Source organism: Phoca vitulina, unplaced genomic scaffold (assembly GCF_004348235.1).
Source record: "Phoca vitulina isolate PV1807 unplaced genomic scaffold, GSC_HSeal_1.0 scaffold1, whole genome shotgun sequence".
In the NCBI taxonomy this organism is placed as follows: Eukaryota; Metazoa; Chordata; class Mammalia; order Carnivora; family Phocidae; genus Phoca; species Phoca vitulina.
Window position 1 is genome coordinate 57691707 of NW_022589704.1, and position 17213 is coordinate 57708919.

Consider the following 17213-nt stretch of genomic DNA (forward strand, 5'->3'; position numbering starts at 1 on the left):
CCCCCCCCCCACCTTTGGGAAGTGTTTCTATGTGGAAATAATTTTGTTGCTTATAAAGGCATTTGAACTTTTCTTAACTTGTGGAACTTTTCTGCATTGTTGCTTTTCATGCGTTGAGAAGGCAGAATTAATAGAGGAGGGGATTCTGTTATTTCAAAGAAGAGAGAGGCATCCAGGGTACTTACTGAGATGAGAGGGTTAAGGAGAAACTACAGATGAGCTAATCTTTGATGGAGAGAGGGGTATAAAGCAAAGAGGAAAACTGGTAGAACTGTGTGTTAGTTTATGTTCTCTTGAGTGCAGAAGTGAGCCAAGAACATAGTAATTCTTTGACAGAAAGGTTCAGGTTAGGTTTAGGTTAAGGTTCAGGTCAAGACCGCACTGCATGGTATTGTAATGAACAAATCAGTGCAAATGAAGGAAGTGCAAGTTAGGGGTACAGGCCAGTTGTGGTCTGGTTTAGTGCTTTTGTTTGTTTTGGGTCCACAGCTAGATAACTATAGCAATTATAAATGAGCATTTAGAAAATTTTATAGCCATTTGAGGAATTTTTTTGTCATGTGAATCTAACAAATTGTGCTAGTATTTCTGTATGTTTTTAAACAATTTTTCATTTTATTGTTTTTTTTATAAAGATTTATTTATTTATTTGACAGAGAGAGAGAAAGTGCACAGGAGTGGTGGGGAGGGGCAGAGCGAGAGGGAGAAGCAGGCTCCCTGCTGAGCAGGGAGCCCAATGCGGGGCTCCATCCCAGGACCCTGGGATCATGACCTGAGCTGAAGGCAGACGCTTAACCATCTGAGCCACCCAGGTGCCCCCATTTTTATTGTATTTTGCAAAAGTCCACCACACATAGTTTGAGAAGGACTGATTTAGGTAACTTCATATTGGGTAGAGGTATGGAGACACCTTTTGGAGGGGTTTGTGGTGCAGGTGAAGAATAGGGTTGGGGTTGGGGTTGGGGGGCCCTGGGGGAGGAATTCAGTTATGTAGAGTAGTGCTACTTAAAGCCCGTGCACTGGGTGCACTGGCGATAGCCTTTGTTTTCCTGACAGCTTGATTTTTTTACTGGTTCTGGTGACTGATGTGAGAGTTTCAAAGAGAAGTGAAATCAAGTGTGACTCCTGGGTTTCTGGACTGGGCCAGTTGAATGAATCTTGATGGCATTCACTGACATGTTAAATGTAGAAGGACCAGCAAGTCTTGGGAGAGACTTAATGAGGCCAGTTTGGTACAGTTTTGTTTTGTTTTGCTTTTTGAGAGAGAGAGTGAGAGAGTAGGGGGAGGGCAGAGAGAGAGATGGAGAGAATTCCAAACAGTCTCCATAGTCAGCACGGAGCCCGATGTGGGGCTCGATCTCACGACCCTGAGATCATGACCTCAGCTGAAATCAAGATTTGGATGCTTGGGGCGCCTGGGTGGCCAGTCGGTTAAGCGTCTGCCTTCGGCTCATGTCATGGTCCCAGGGTCCTGGAATCGAGCCCCGCATCAGGCTCTCTTCTCCCTCTCCCACTGCCTGCTGCTTCTCCCTGCCTGTGCTCGCTCGCTCTCCCTGTCAAAAATAAATAAAATCTTAAAAAAAAAAAGAGTTGGATGCTTAACTGACTGAGCCACCCAGGTGCCCCAGTTTGGGACAGTTTTTTGGATTTGTGTACCTGGGACATCCAGGTAAGAGATGTCTATAAGGAAGTAGGATTGATCGAGCAGGTGTGACAGGAGGATGGGGGTGAGAGAATTGAAATCTTGGGGTGAGAAAGATTGAACTGATGGGTGGAATAGAGCTTAACATAGAGTAGGAGGGAACATAACAGAGGACTGAAAAATGGAAGGGTCGTAGATCTAATTTCCTGAGGAGGTTCAAGAACAGATATGCTGGGCATAGGGGGAGGGATATTTGACTTAACATTTTCAGAGGTGGAGCAGTTAAGGGTGATGGTAAGATCCTGATAATGGCCTGAAACTAAATGTAATCAAGTCTTTGTTTTGTTATCTGTTGTATAATATTCGTCTGATATGTTTTTCTAACCCTTAGGGGAAAAATGAATTTGGTTAGGAGCATACATACTTTATTGTATTTCATTCAGGCTAAAGCTATTGTGAAGAAAGGAAAAAAAAAAATCCATTTAAACTAGATACCCTGGTTTCTTATAGTAATTTGATATCAGAGGTGTTAAATTGTGAAAATATGCATCTTAGAATTGATGAAATATGGTATATATTATTGTATAGTGCACAGAACTCAGAACAAAATACCTTCATAGAATTATAATCAGTAAAAAAAAAAATCAGTTGCAGAGATTAAAAAGATAAAGTGATTACTTTGAAACTGTGAAAATTGGGAATTCTTTAATTCGAAATTATGATATATTTTTGTCTTCAATAATCAGATTACTAAATATGAATGTGAAAGAAGATTTAGCTTTCATATTACTCCTTATTTGAAGATTATATTCTTAAAGTCACCAGAAATGCAGTTGTCTTATTTATTAATTCTATAGTAAATGCTTTGTGTTTTAGGTGCTGGAAATAGATAGTGGGTAGCAGAATCTAACATTCTCTGGTTTTATGAAGCTTCTAGACTAGTGGTGGAAATAAATATTGAATAATTATATTAATAAATGTGTAATTACATTGTTGGATTTGGACTTTTTTTTTTTTAACTTACTGGGAATTATTTACTTATTTGCCTATTACAACGTTTGAAACTTGTTTTAATTCTTAAATTCATCATTTCTTATTTTGGTGAGAAAAAAATCCATTTTCTATGGTTATATTTTTTTAGTTTCTCTATTTTTGTTTTAGACAATTGATATAAAACTACTAAGGAAGGGGACCAGATACCTGGCTGGCTCAGTTGGCAGACCATGCTACTCAATTTTGAGGTTGAGAGTTTGAGCCCCACATTGGGTCTAGAGATGACTTAAAAAACAACAACAGCAACAACAACAACAACTACTAAGGAAAGGGACAGTACACTGATGATGTATGTATTAGTGCCTAGGGCACTTTTAAGCTTTCCATTAGAATATCTGAATGGAGGCACCTGGGTGGCTCAGTTGGTTAAGCGTCTGCCTTCGGCTCAGGTCATAATCCCCGGGTCCTGGGATCAGGTCCCACATCGGGCTCCCTCCTCCACGAGGAGTCTGCTTCTCCCTCTTCCTCTGCCCCTCCCCCACCTTGTGCTCTCTATCACTCTGACAAATAAATAAAATATTAAAAAAAAAGAACATCTGAATGTTAGGAGAGAGACAAAATTATGAATGGGAAACTTGGGTTTATTTTGAATTTTAATTTATTAATGCTATGTTTCTCTCCATTAATTTAATTTTTTAAAATTAACTTTTCCCTCACCTTGTTTACTTCCCTTGGTTATTAGACATATGTAAATATATACATTGCCTCAAAAATTTATTCTTGTTTTAAATATAAATACTTTGACAGGTTTGCTTTGGTTTTAAATCTTTAGTTCACTCTGTCTAATCATTTGACACATTATTTATGGAGCACCTCTTTCAAGTGTGCTAGATGCTGAGGGATGTAATCGTGAGTAAAAACAAGTATGACTCTTGCCCTCATAGAGCTTACAAACCAGTGGAGGAGACAGACATTGAATAAATGGTCATATAAACATAGGATGCCATTCTCTAATTGTGCATAAAGAAGAGAGACAGCATGTGCATGTGAGGGTGTGGTGTTGCCTTGAGGAAATGATGGTTATGCTGGGAGGGAAAGATTGAGTGGGAGCTAATATGTTAGGGGAAGGAGGAAAGAAAGGAGAGATTGATTATTTAGAGTAAATGGCTTGTTTCAAGGCCCTGCTGCTTTGAAAGGACTATCAGTGTGGCTAGGATGAATGATGTTGAGGAGCGATGGAAAAGAGACAAGGAGGTAATTGGGGATTCACCATGTCCACCATATATAGGCTTACTGGCTTAAATATGAAGAGTTTTAAATGGAGAGTTGGGGTAGGAAGGCAGATTAAATTGTTCCAGGAGCTTACTTGGCAGTTATTCAGTTGAGTTACATTTTTAATGTTTTAAGAAATCAAAATGGAGTTAGGCACCAAGAGTTTGAAATTTCATTGTTATAAAGATATTATTTTCAAGATACTGATAATGATTTTCATAGATGTCTGGCGTGACAAATGTAGAACACTTCTTTTGTAAAAGAATCTATTCGCATTCTTTCGTTTGCTTACCCCTTAAATAGTGTTTTTTTCTTGTGGGGTTTGTTGCCTAATGTGTAGGTGTTTTAGGTCCTTTCTCCATGAGTCATTAGAATTCTCTTTAAATTTCTTTTTTTTTTTTTGAAAGATTTTGTTTATTTATTAGAGAGGCAGATAGAGAGAGAGAGAGCGCACAAGCAGGGGGGAGGGGCAGAGGCAGAGGGAGAAGCAGACTCCCCGCTGAGCAGGGAGCCCGCTGCGATGCGCGACTCCATCCCAGGACCCTGAGATCATGACCTGAGCTGAAGGCAGACGCTTAACTGACTGAACCACCCAGGCGCCCCTAGAGTTCTCTTTAAAATTTTATTTTCAGGGGTTTTCTTGTTTGCAAAGTATACTAATAAGGTAATGAGAGATACTGGAAAAAATGGAAGATTATCTTGTTCACATGTACGCAGATTTAGAGTTAACACTTACCTTTTAAAGTGTGTTTTTAAAGTTACTGAGTACTAACCGATAGCTATGGGTTCAGCTAGATAAACAAGAATTTACTCTTTCTGTAAACAAGGGTTACTGAAGCAAAAGTAAGTCTTACTGGGACACAAAAATACAAAAATTGCCAGACTTTGCCTGATGGGAAGTATGAGAGCTAATCTTTTTATTCTGGTGAATTTTATAAACAAAGCTTTGTGGGAAGTATTTTTAATAGTACATATGAATCTGTGCTTTTTAAAATTAATTTGAAAACAGAATCAGAGTCTTCACTTACTACAGGGTGACATTTTTCTTGCTATTTTAAATGCTTAGAAAACTTTAAAAAATGCTTAGAAAACTTTTTCTAAAGAACAGTAATTGAAGAATAATCTAATAATTTGTTCATTATGTGAAACTTCTTATGTAGCTTATTGAAGATGCTCCTTTAGTATGTAAGCCAGTTTGTAGAAGATGTAGACCAATTTTATATAGGAGGTAGATGTAATGTTAACATTTTTTTCTGTACATAGTAACATGAATTAATTTCAAAATAATTTATGCTAAGTAGAAAAAGCCAGTCCAGAAAAGAACATAAACTATATGATTCCATTTATATAAGATTCTAGAAAATACAAACTAAATATATCAGAAGGCAGATCAGTGGTTGCCTGGGGTCAAGGGGATGGGGAAGGGGAAGGGGTGGGGGAGGGATTAAAAGGGGTGTGAGGAAACTTGGGTGATGGAATGTTCATAATTCTTGATTGTGGTGATGGTATCACAGGTATATACATACGCTATATCAAATTGTACACTTTATGCACAGTTTATTAAATGTTAATTTCACTCAGTAAAACAAAAAAGAAAAAGGGTGTGGAAAATTAAAAAACAAACAAACAAACAAAAAACCAGCAACAACTTCTGTGTCACCTTTCCTTTCAGGGGAGTTTTGATTGGACTGTGTTACCCTGATTGTTTCAGTAGTGTAAGCATTGGAGATGATGTCCTGTTTCTAGATTATAATTAGTAGGTTGGTGCACTATTTGTGTTGATTTACAAATCAGAATTAAACCTGATATTTTGTGAAGAAACTTGGATTTTGGTGCATTAAAGTGAAATTATTTGTCTCTTTCATATGCTAATCTGATGTACAGAATCTTTTCAGCTGGAGAATTCTTTAAAAATTCTAAACTATTATTATTTATTGGCAAGTTTGTTAGTTTGTTGGGCAAAACATTTTTTTAAAAATTTCATTTGGGGCACCTGGGTGGCTCAGTCGTTAAGCGTCTGCCTTCGGCTCAGGTCACGATCCCAGGGTGCTGGGATCGAGCCTTACATTGGGCTCCCTGCTCTGCGGGGAGCCTGCTTCTCCCTCACCCACTCCCCCTGCTTGTGTTCCCTCTTTCGCTGTTTCTCTCTCTCTGTCAAAATAAATAAATAAATAAAATCTTTAAAAAAATAAAATAAAAATTTCATTTATAAAACTCAGGAGTATGTGTATTTTATTTTTTAAATTATCATATAGTAAAATTGACTTATTTTGGCATACAGTTCTATGAATTTTAGCATATGTATAGATTTGTGTAACCACCAGCACACAGGGTGCAGAACACTTCACCCCCAAAAAAGTCCCATATGCTATCCCTTTATAGTCACACTCTTGCCACTCTGAAGCCTGACAACTATTGATCTGTTCTCCGTCACTTGAGTTTTGTCTTTTTGAGAATACTGTATCAGTGAAATAATAGCAATGTGTATTGTTTTGTTTCATTTTGAAAAAGGTTTACAGATGAAAGCTAATGGTTTATTAGCATATCATCTGGGCCCATCCATTAGTCAGGTTTCTGGAACCTAGGAGGGGCTGAAATTAATCCAGAGGGGGTTGGTTTTCTGTTTTCTGTTTTTTACTTTTTCAGTTTTCTTTAATCTCATTCTTTCTATTCTTTTATGGATCTTTTAAGTGTTTTTAAATAACATAGTGTTCTTTTACTCTTGATGTTTTGGGAAATACTCTTTTTTTCTTTAAAAACAAAAACAAAAACAAAATTCTTAACAAAGTTTTGCCTTAAACCAGACTAAGTCTTGAGCTAATGGGCAGAACTGCCTATCTCTAAAACATAAAGTACCTGGAAATACAGGGTGTTATGAAAATAGTGAGAATCCTGTGTTTGTCGAACTTTTCTATCTAAGAGCTCTAACTGCAAAGGATGAGGAACAAACATGGGGGGCTTTTGGTACACAGTGTAGCTCCAGACACTTGACTTCAAGGAAAAGTTTTTAGCATCTCATGGTTTACTTTATTCTGTATTTCCAGCAGTGTGCAGTCCCCAGTTTGAGAAGCAGGATTATAGGTTATGATATGATATGATACCAAAAGGCCTATCTCACCAAACAACTAGGTCCAACTTAATTTTTTTTAAGATTTATTTATTTTAGGGGAGGGAGAGTCTTTTTTTTTTTTTAAGATTTTATTTATTTGACAGAGAGAGACAGCAAGAGAGGGAACAGAAGCAGGGGGAGTGGGAGAGGGAGAAGCAGGCTCCCCGCTGAGCAGGGAGCCCGACGCGGGGCTCAGTCCCAGGACCCTGGGATCATGACCCGAGCCAAAGGCAGACGCCTAACGACTGAGCCACCCAGGCGCCCTAGGGGATGGAGAGTCTTAAGCAGATTCCATGCTGAGCATGGAGCCCAACGCGGGGCTCTATCTCATGACCCTAAGATCATAACCTGAGCTGAAACCAAGAGTCCGATGCTTAACCAACTGTGCTACCCAGATGCCTCAAGTAGGTCCAACTTAAAATAATAATGAATAGCTTTATAGCACTTTGTTTATTTAGTGCTTTTTAAATTGTTAGGTCTTGATCATCAAAGATCCCAGTGAGATGTATATGCCTTATTGTCATCCTCATTTGAAAATGAGAAAACCAAAGCTTAGAGAGGTTAAAATGATTTGCTTAAGTCACGTAATTGAAAGTTGTCAGTCCCTGTGATTGAACCAACTTTATATGGCATCAGTCCTTCCTACCACACCCTTTCTGTCTTGACCATAGCATTAACTCCAATTCTGTGTTGTCCAACCTCTGGAAGAAATAGATGTTTGAGGGAAAACTTTAACAGTATATAGAAAAAGCACCTGATTTTCTAAGGATTAAACGTAGCTTTTATGTATATATGTGTGTATGTATTTTTTTAAAAGATTTTATTTATTTGACATAGGGAGAGAGCACAAGCAGGGGGAGAGAGAAGCAGGCACCCCAATATATATGTATATATATTTTTTTTAATAAGGTTTTTATTTTAATTCCAGTATAGTTAACTTACAGTATTATATTAGCTTCAGGTGTACAATATAGTGATTCAACAATTCTATACATCCCCCAGTGCTCATCATAAGTGTCCTCCTTAGGGGCGCCTGGGTGGCTCAGTCTGTTAAGTGCCTTTGGCTCAGGTCATGATCCCAGGTCCTGGGATTGAGCCCCACATCGGGCTCCCTGCTCAGTGGGGAGCCTGCTTCTCCCTCTCTCTCTGCCTGTCGCTCCCCCTGCTTGTGCTCTCTCTCTCTCTCAAATATATAAAATCTCTGTCAAGTATATAAAATCTTTAAAAACAAACAAACAAGTGTCCTCCTTAATGCCCATCACCTATTTCACCCATCCCCCCCCCCACCTCCCCTCTGGTAACCATCAGTTTGTTCTCTATCATTATATCATTAACTACATCAAAAACTAATGATGTAATGTATGGTGATTAACATAACATAATAATAAAAAAAAAGTACAAAAAAAAAAAGTCTCTTGGTTTGTCTCTTGTTTTTCCTTTGTTCATTTGTTTCTTGAATCCCACATATGAGTGAAATCATATGGTATTTGTCTTTCTCTGACTGACTTATTTCGCTTAGCATTATATTCTCTAGCTCCATCTGTGTTTGCAAAAGACTGAGTAATATTCCTTTATAAAGGTAGCTTTTACTCTTGAAGCCTGTGCCGGAGCTCCATGGAGTACGAGCTGGACTCGGATTAGATTACAATGTTTGCATGCTTCTGTAACCTATCTAGATAGAATATGTTGTTTCTAGTCATTTGTGTTGCTGAATGAAATACATAGGGTTTGATGACTCTATCAAGAAGAAAGTCAGTAGAGGATTTTGATGGATTCACTGCATTAGATTTCTTGTCTCTTGCATTTAGAATGTACCTTTTTACCTGTGTTCACAAAACAAGATGCTGGGTCTTTAAAAACTCATACTAATACTTAAAAATAGTTTCCTGTAAAATCATCTGTCAGCTCTATTGATAGGGGAAAATACACGTACATTTGTTTGTTAAATGTAATATAAACTCTGCTCGGGTTAAATTTATGAACAAGTACTTTTATAATGTAAAAAAAAAACCTCTTAACTTGAAAAGTGTTATTAATACATGCTGATAAAGCAAAACCTTTTTAAACAGAATTTTTAATAGAATTAAGGTTAACTTGAAGAGTTAGTTTTCCCTGAAAACCTGAGATGGAGGGAGGAGGATTAAATGTGAGGCAAGAAAAAGGTTTTTACAAATTTAATGCATAAATTACCAGGTGAGGGAACCAAAGCATAACACATTATGATGACACATTAATATAAGTAATTTGCTTAATAAGTGACATTTTAACAAGTGAGATGAATCATTTAGAAGATTTTAAAGTAAACTTCGGGAATAGCTATTGCAAAAACTTGTTGACAAATTTAGGCAAATCTTAATTAGATTACTTTATGAAAGCCCTTTTATTGTCTTTTCAATTACTTCTTCACTGCCAAAGTAGTCGAATGTATCTAAGACATAATATCAATTTTGAATGTTTTGTTGCAGGTTGGAAAAAAATTCCCGCCAGGTATCATTTCGGCGGCTCAGGGAATGAGTGTGATGGGTTGTACGTGGGGGAAGGGGAGCACAGCTTGGTAGACTGTTCTTGTGCCACTGTCTGTCCTCTCTTGAGTATATAGGGTTTACATGGAAGTGGAGTTGGTAAGAGCTTGAAGTTCATAATTTCGGTGAGCAAAGTTGTGCTTCCAAAATACCTAGCACTCATTTTATGCCTGAAAATAAGGTGCTATTTATTGTGCTGGAATTTCCAGAATGTTAGATATATGTTAAACATAACTAAAAAAAAATTAATACATGTTTTTACGTTTTTTGCCTCTTTGTATGGCCTATGCTCTTCCAGCTATTGAACAAAACAAACTAGTAGTTAACTTTAAAGGATTTCTTTTTTTAATTTTCTGTGCTTGTGTTGCTTGAATGAACATTCAATACTGACCCAAAGAATGCCACAAAATTGAATTTCAATTGAATTAATTCCCTACAAAAATACTTGCAATTTTTTAGCGCAATTTAATTATTTTTATGACATCACAGAGGATAAACTTTATGTGAGATATGAATATCAGAGGCTAATTTAATTACCTTCAACACAGAAATCTTACCTCTTATGTTCTTATGTATTTTATATATAATATCTTTCCATGAAAGGATAAAGGGTTATAATTGAAATTAGGGGAAAAAGTATTTATCTCTGAGATTTTGTTATGGATCACAGTTTGAGAAACGCTAACCAAAACTAAAGTCTAACCGTTTTTATTTTAACAAAGATGCAGTATTCTAAGCCCTGTACAAATATTAACTCATTTATTCCTCTTAACACCTCTGTAAGAATAGGTACTGTTATCCTCATTTTGTAAATAAGGAATCCAAAGAGTAGAGGAGTTACATGGCTAGTAACAGAAATCAGATTTTATTATTTTTTCATTTTATAATGAATTTTATTTTTTCCATTTTTAAAATTTAAGTTCAATTAATTAACATATAATGTATTAACAGTTTCAGAGGTAGAGGTCAGTGATTCATCAGTCTTATATAATACCCAGTGCTCATTACATCATGTGCCCTCCTTAATGTGTATCACCCAGTTACCCCATGCCTCTGCTCCCCTCCCCTCCAGCAACCCTCAGTTTGTTTCCTGTGATTAAGAGTCTCTTATGGTTTGTCTCCCTCTTTGATCTCGTCTTGTTTTATTTTTTCCTCTCTTCCCCTACCATCCTCTGTTTTGTTTCTTAAATTCCACTTATCAGTGAGATCATATGATAATTGTCTTTCTCTTATTGACTTATTTTGCTCTACTTCCATCCACATCGTTGCAAATGGGAAGATTTCATTTTTTTGATGGCTGAGCAGTATTCCAAGAAATCAGATTTTAAACTCAGTTCTGGTTACAAAGTCCTTGCTCTGTGTTGGACTAGTCCATTAATCTATGTTGAGAATTATCAATGCAAATAAAGAAGTTTTTTGTTTTTTTTTTAAATCACGAAAGTTTTTATTAGTCTGTGAGCTCTTGAAACTTTTCGTCTGTGGACCCACTTTGAGAAACACTTGTGTAAATTCCAGAGAAGTTGCATCAAAATTTATCAGTTCTAGGTCAAGCAGTTTTCCTTTTCCTTTTCTTTTTTTTAAGATTTTATTTATTTGAGGGAGAGAGCGCGAGAGAGCACAAGCAGGGGGGAGGGGCAGAGAGAGGAGGAGAGGGAGAAGCAGACTCCCCACTGAGCAGGGACCCCGATGTGGGCCTTGATCACAGGATCCCAGGGTCATGACCTGAACTGAAGGCGGACAGATGCTTAACTGACTGAGCCACCCAGGCGCCCCAGGTCAAGCAGTTTTTAATGATACCCAAATTATATAGTAAAAAGGCAGTGGAAAATTATTTATTTTGTAAATTCCTAAAGGGTAGGGGATGACTTTATTTAGAGAAACAGATTTATATGGCTTGGATTCAGGTATACATGTTACAGACTCTTAACACTTTTAGTAATAAAGATAGCAAAACATATTTCAGAAGGAAGAGAGAGAACACATTCAAATTTACTCTCACACATTCTTCTGGTATTTTCATTTTGATTTATGATGGGAATAAGTAGACAAGTGATCAGTAGCCACGGTCCTGGCAGTATCTGTAGCAGCTTTCATTAATCTTTTAGATGGTAACTTCTTTTTGGAGGTTGTACGGAGCTTACATGTAACAATTGACTGTGTGACTTAATGCAATGTGTACTTTGTTCGTAACAATCCTGTAGGGGCGGGAATATACCTGTTTTAAAGATGAGAATACTGAGGCTTAAAGAGACTAGGAAATTAGGCCATAATTTACATAACTGATGAGCACCAGAGCTATGATTTGAATTCAGGTCTGCCTGAAGTGACGCGGCTGGCAGAGCTTAAAAATCTACAAGCAGTTGGTTAGTTATTTTCTTTTCTTTGGTCTGAGTGTCAAATTGTTTTTGAATGTTGGTTATGTTCTTTTTTTTTTTTTAAAGATTTTATTTATTTAATTGACAGGGAGAGAGAGAGACAGACAGACAGCGTGAGAGGGAAGACAAGCAGGGGGAGTGGGAGAGGAAGAAGCAGGTTTCTGGCTGAGCAGGGAGCCCGATGCGGGGCTCGATCCCAGGACCCAGGGATCATGACCTGAGCTGAAGGCAGTCGCTTAACCAACTGAGCCACCCAGGCGCCCCAATGTTGGTTATGTTCTAAATAATCATTCTTCTACTTAATTGTCCCCCCACCCCCAAAGTATCTTGAATGTTTGAAACCATGCAGTAATTTTTTCTTGGATTAGCTTTGTGTGTTCCTTCCTTCCTTCCTTCCTACCTTCCTTCCTTCCTTCCTACCTTCCATCCAGCCTTCCTGACATATAGTTGATAAATTGTGTTTTTCTTTAGCTGACTGTTTTTCAGGTTTTTTGAGCCAGACAGAACATATTTTAATGGTTTGTATGATTTTAAAAAGTGGGAATTTTCAGAATAGAGAATCCAGAAATGGACCCTCAACTCGGTGGTTATCTAATCTTTGACAAAACAGGAAAAAGGACAGTCTCTTCAACATATGGTGTTGGGAAAATTGAACAGCCACATGCAGAAGAATGAAACGGGTCCGTTTCCTTACACCATACACAAAAATAGACTCAAAATGGATGAAAGACCTAAATGTGAGACAGGAATCCATCAAAATCCTAGAGGAGAACACAGGCAGCAACCTCTTTGACCTTGGCTGCAGCAACTTCTTGCTAGACACGTCTCCAAAGGCAAGGGAAGCAAAGGCAAAATGAACTGTTGGGACATCATCAAGATAAAAACCTTTGCACAGCAAAGGAAACATTCAACAAAACTAAAAGTCAGCCTATGGAATTGGAGAAGATATTTGCAAATGGCTTATCAGATAAAGGGCTAGTATCCAAAATCTATAAAGAATTTATCAAACTCAACACCCCAAAACAAATAATCCAGTCAAGCAATGCAGAAGAAATGAACAGACATTTTTCCAAAGAGGGTATGGCCATACAAATGACCAATAGACACATGAAAAAATGCTCAACATCACTTGGCATCAGGGAAATACAAATCAAAACCACAATGAGATACCACCTCACACTGGTCAGAATGGCTAAAATTAACACCTCAGGAAATGACAGATGTTGGCGAGGATGCAGAAAAAGGGGAACCCTCTAACAGTTGGTGGGAATGCAAACTGGTGTAGCCAGTCTGGAAAACAGTATGGAGGTTCCTCAAAAAGTTAAAAATAGAACTACCTTGGGACACCTGGGTGGCTCAGTCAGTTAAGCGTCTGCCTTTGGCTGAGGTCATGATCCCAGGGTCCTGGGATTGAGCTGCTTATCGGGCTCCCTGCTCAGCAGGGAGTCTCCTTCTCCTTCTGCCCCTCCCCCTCCGCTCATGCTCTGTTTCTCAATTTCTCTCAAATAAATAAATAAAATCTTAAAAAAAAATAGAACTACCCTATGATCCAGCAATTGCACTAGTAGGTATTTATTCAAAGGTTACAAATGTAGTGATTCAAAGGGGCACATGCTCCCCAGTGTTTATAGCAGCAATGTCCATAATAGTTAAACTATGGAAAGAGCCCAGATGTCCATCGACAGATGAATGGATAAAGAAGATGTGGTATATATATACAATGGAATATTACTCACACATCAAAAAGAATGAAATCTTGCCATTTGCAATGATATGGATGGAACTAGAGGGAATTATGCTAAGCAAAATAAGTCAGTCAGAGAAAGACAAATACCATATGATTTCACTTATATGTGGAACTTAAGAAACAAAAAGGGGAAGGGAAGGAAAAATAAAATAAGATAAAAACAGAGAGGGAGGCAAACGATAAGAGACTTTTAACTCTAGGAAACAAACAGGGTTGCTGGAGGGGAGGGTGGTGTGGGGATGGGGTAGTTGGGTGATGGGCATTAAGGAGAGCACTTGATGTAATGATCACTGGCTGTTATCTGCAACTGATGAATCACAATATTCTACCCCTGAAACTGATAGTACACTGTATGTTAACTAAATTGAATTTAAATTAAAAAAAAGTGGGAATTTCTCCATATTTTTGGCATAATTGGCATCCATTTTGGGTAAACAACTCTGAATAACTATGGTTGTGTCCATTGCTAATGATGTAATATTAAGTGTAGAACAGAAATTCTTTATGAATTCTCGGAATAGTCTTTTTTTTTTTTTAACTTTTGGTTTTTCTTACTGGACCTTACCATTGAGAAAGAAAAATAACGTTTCTGGTGTTTGAAGAAACACTAGAAATTAACATTCTAAAAGTTATTTAATGGATTAACTGCTTTTGAAAATAAAATAGATATCCGTTATACTTAGTGTATATCACTTTTATGGGAGATTTTGTTATGAACATCTGTTGTAAAAAGCTAAATACTATTTATTTAAAAAAATTTTTTTGAAGCTCATTATGCACATTTTCTTAACAGGTTATTTATATAAGCTGAAGGAGCTTTTTGATTTTTTTATTTCAACAAATATTTATTTGTTTGTTTATTTATTTATAAGCTCTACGCCTAATGTGGGGCTTGAACTCACGACCCTGAGATCAAGAGTTGCATGCTCTACTGACTGAACCAACCCCTGAAGGAACTTTTTAAAATTTAGAACAAACAAAACCTAAACCTTCATTTACTTTGGAGCAGAAATGCAAGTGTATGATGTTTAGGATGTGCTTTTCAAAATGATACCTTAAAAATTAGTTACTGGTTGCACTGGGTGTTATACGCAAACAATGAATCATGGAACACTACATCAAAAACTAGTGATGTAATGTATGGTGATTAACATAACATAATAAAAAAAATTAGTTACTGGTTAAATAATAGTAAAGATAATAATGAAAGGGAAACAAATCAGAACCATGTTAGCATAATGCAGCTATTTTTTCTGCATTTCAGTCTGGTGCTTAAAGTGGAAAGAGTGGGTTTTGGAATCACAAACCTGAAAGTGAATATCAGCCCACTTTTTATCTATATAATTGTGAAAAAATAACACTGTTTCTTTGAACTTCATTTTCTCATGTAAAATGGGAATTGTAATACTACACTTAAATTATTTTGGAGTTTAGAGATCATTCTATGTCATTGCATATAGACTTATTTTTAATGTTGCTACATTGGTGTGTTTTTTTGTTGAATATAGAGTTTTAATTCAACATATTTTTTTCATTTTTAAATGTGTTTTTTATTAAGGTAACATATATATAAAATAACATTTACCATTTTAACCATCTTTAAGTGTTCAGGTCAGTGGTATATAGTACTCTTACATGTTGTGCAACCATCATCACCATCCCTTTTCACACCTTTTTCCATCATCCCAAGCTGAAGCTCCACACCCATTAAATAATATCTTCCACTTCCTTCCTACCCCAGTCCCTAGCAGCTGCCTTTCTACTTTCTATCTCTGATTTGGCTACTCTAGGTACCTCATATAAGTAGAATCATGCAATATTTGTCTTTTCGTGACTGGCTTATTTCATGTTTCATTGCTATGTCATTGTCCATAGTATGGAAGTAGCAGAGTTTTTTGAAGTACTTCCTATTTGTGGGCATTTATTTATTTTCCCAGCTTCATTGAGATATAATTGACATACAACATTGTGTAAGTTTAAGGTGTACAATATGATGATTTGATACACTTATATATTGTGTAATGATTACTGCAATAAGGATGTTAAAACACGTCCATCACCTCACATAATTAACTTTTTTTTTTTTTTTGTGGTGAGAACACTTAAGATCTACTCTTTTAGCAACTTCCATAGTATAGTATTGTTAACTGTAGTCACCGTGCTGTACATTAGATCTGTAGACCTTACTCATCTTATAACTGGAAGTTTGTACCCTTTGACTAGCATCTCCCCGTTTCCCCCACCCCAGTCCCTGGCAAATACCAGTCTAGTCTCTGTTTCTCTGAGTTCAGCATTTTTAGATTCCACATATAAATAAGATCACACAGTATTTTTCTTTCTTTGCATGACTTACATTTCACTTAGCATAATGTATGGGCATTTGTTATTTCTGATTTTTTATTGCAGAGAATGTTGCTAATGGATGTTATTTTCCAGGCTTCTTTTTGGTACATGTCTGGGTACTTCTCTAAGGGATATGCCTGCAAGTGGAATTACTAGGCCAAAGGCGATAAACATTTAGAATTCTATCAGATACACCCAAATTCTCCCCTTCCATACACGGGATATTGATATTTTAAAATTTTTATTCTTTGAATAATTTTAGATAGGTCTTACATTGGAATAGATAAAATGTTTACATGATTCAAAGAGAAAATTGACACGCTGGATATACATTGAGAAATCTTGTTCCTACCCACATTCTGATTCCTCTGTTTTGCCTTCATAAGTAATGGCATTTATTAGTTTCTTGTGTTTGTTTTAGAGCAAGGGTTGGAAAACTTTTCTTTAGTGGCCCAAGTAGATATTTTGCTTTCTTGCATGTTTTTCTCTGCATTTTACATTTTACTTTAAAAATGTAAAAGTTATTCTTAGCACTAGGGTCATACAAAAATAGGACATAAGCTTCAATTTGCTGATGTTTGTTCTAGAGTTCTTTATGCAGTACAGGTACATGAGAATATATTAATTATATCTGTTGTCTGTTGAAAATATTTTTATCAATCTTTTCCTTTGATTTCTTCTATTACTTTTATACGTAGAAGGTTCTTATCTTCTCTGTGATCAGTAAATATTCACAGGTGTTTTTGTCTAGTTTATTTTTCTTTTTTTTGAGATATGGATGCATTTGTACTCATGTATACACTTGAATAAGTACCATGTAGATCAAAGTATAGAACATTTCTCTCACCCTTCTCAGACAGTTCCCCACTCAGGGTAATCACTATTCTGACTTCCATCATCATTTATTATGTTTGCATATATATATATATATGTTTGCATATACATATATGTGTGTATATATATATGTATAAATGTGTGTGTGTGTATGTATGTATGTATGTATGTATGTATTTTATGATAGGGAGAGAGAAGGGCAGGGGCAGAGGGAGAGGGGCATGGAGCCCGACACAAGGCTTGATTTCACAATCCTGAGATCATGACCCGAGCCGAAATCAAGAGTACATGTGACACTGAGCTACCCAGGCGCCCCCATGTTTGCATGTTCTTGAACTTCATATAAATGTAATCATATATTCTGTATTCTTTTGTG

General features: G+C 36.7%; 1 protein-coding gene across 2 annotated transcripts in view; it reads left to right on the top strand.

Annotated features, from left to right (window-relative positions):
- OLA1 (Obg like ATPase 1) overlaps nucleotides 1–17213 on the top strand; it is a 189375-nt gene that overhangs the window by 23395 nt on the left and 148767 nt on the right. The window lies entirely within an intron of this gene.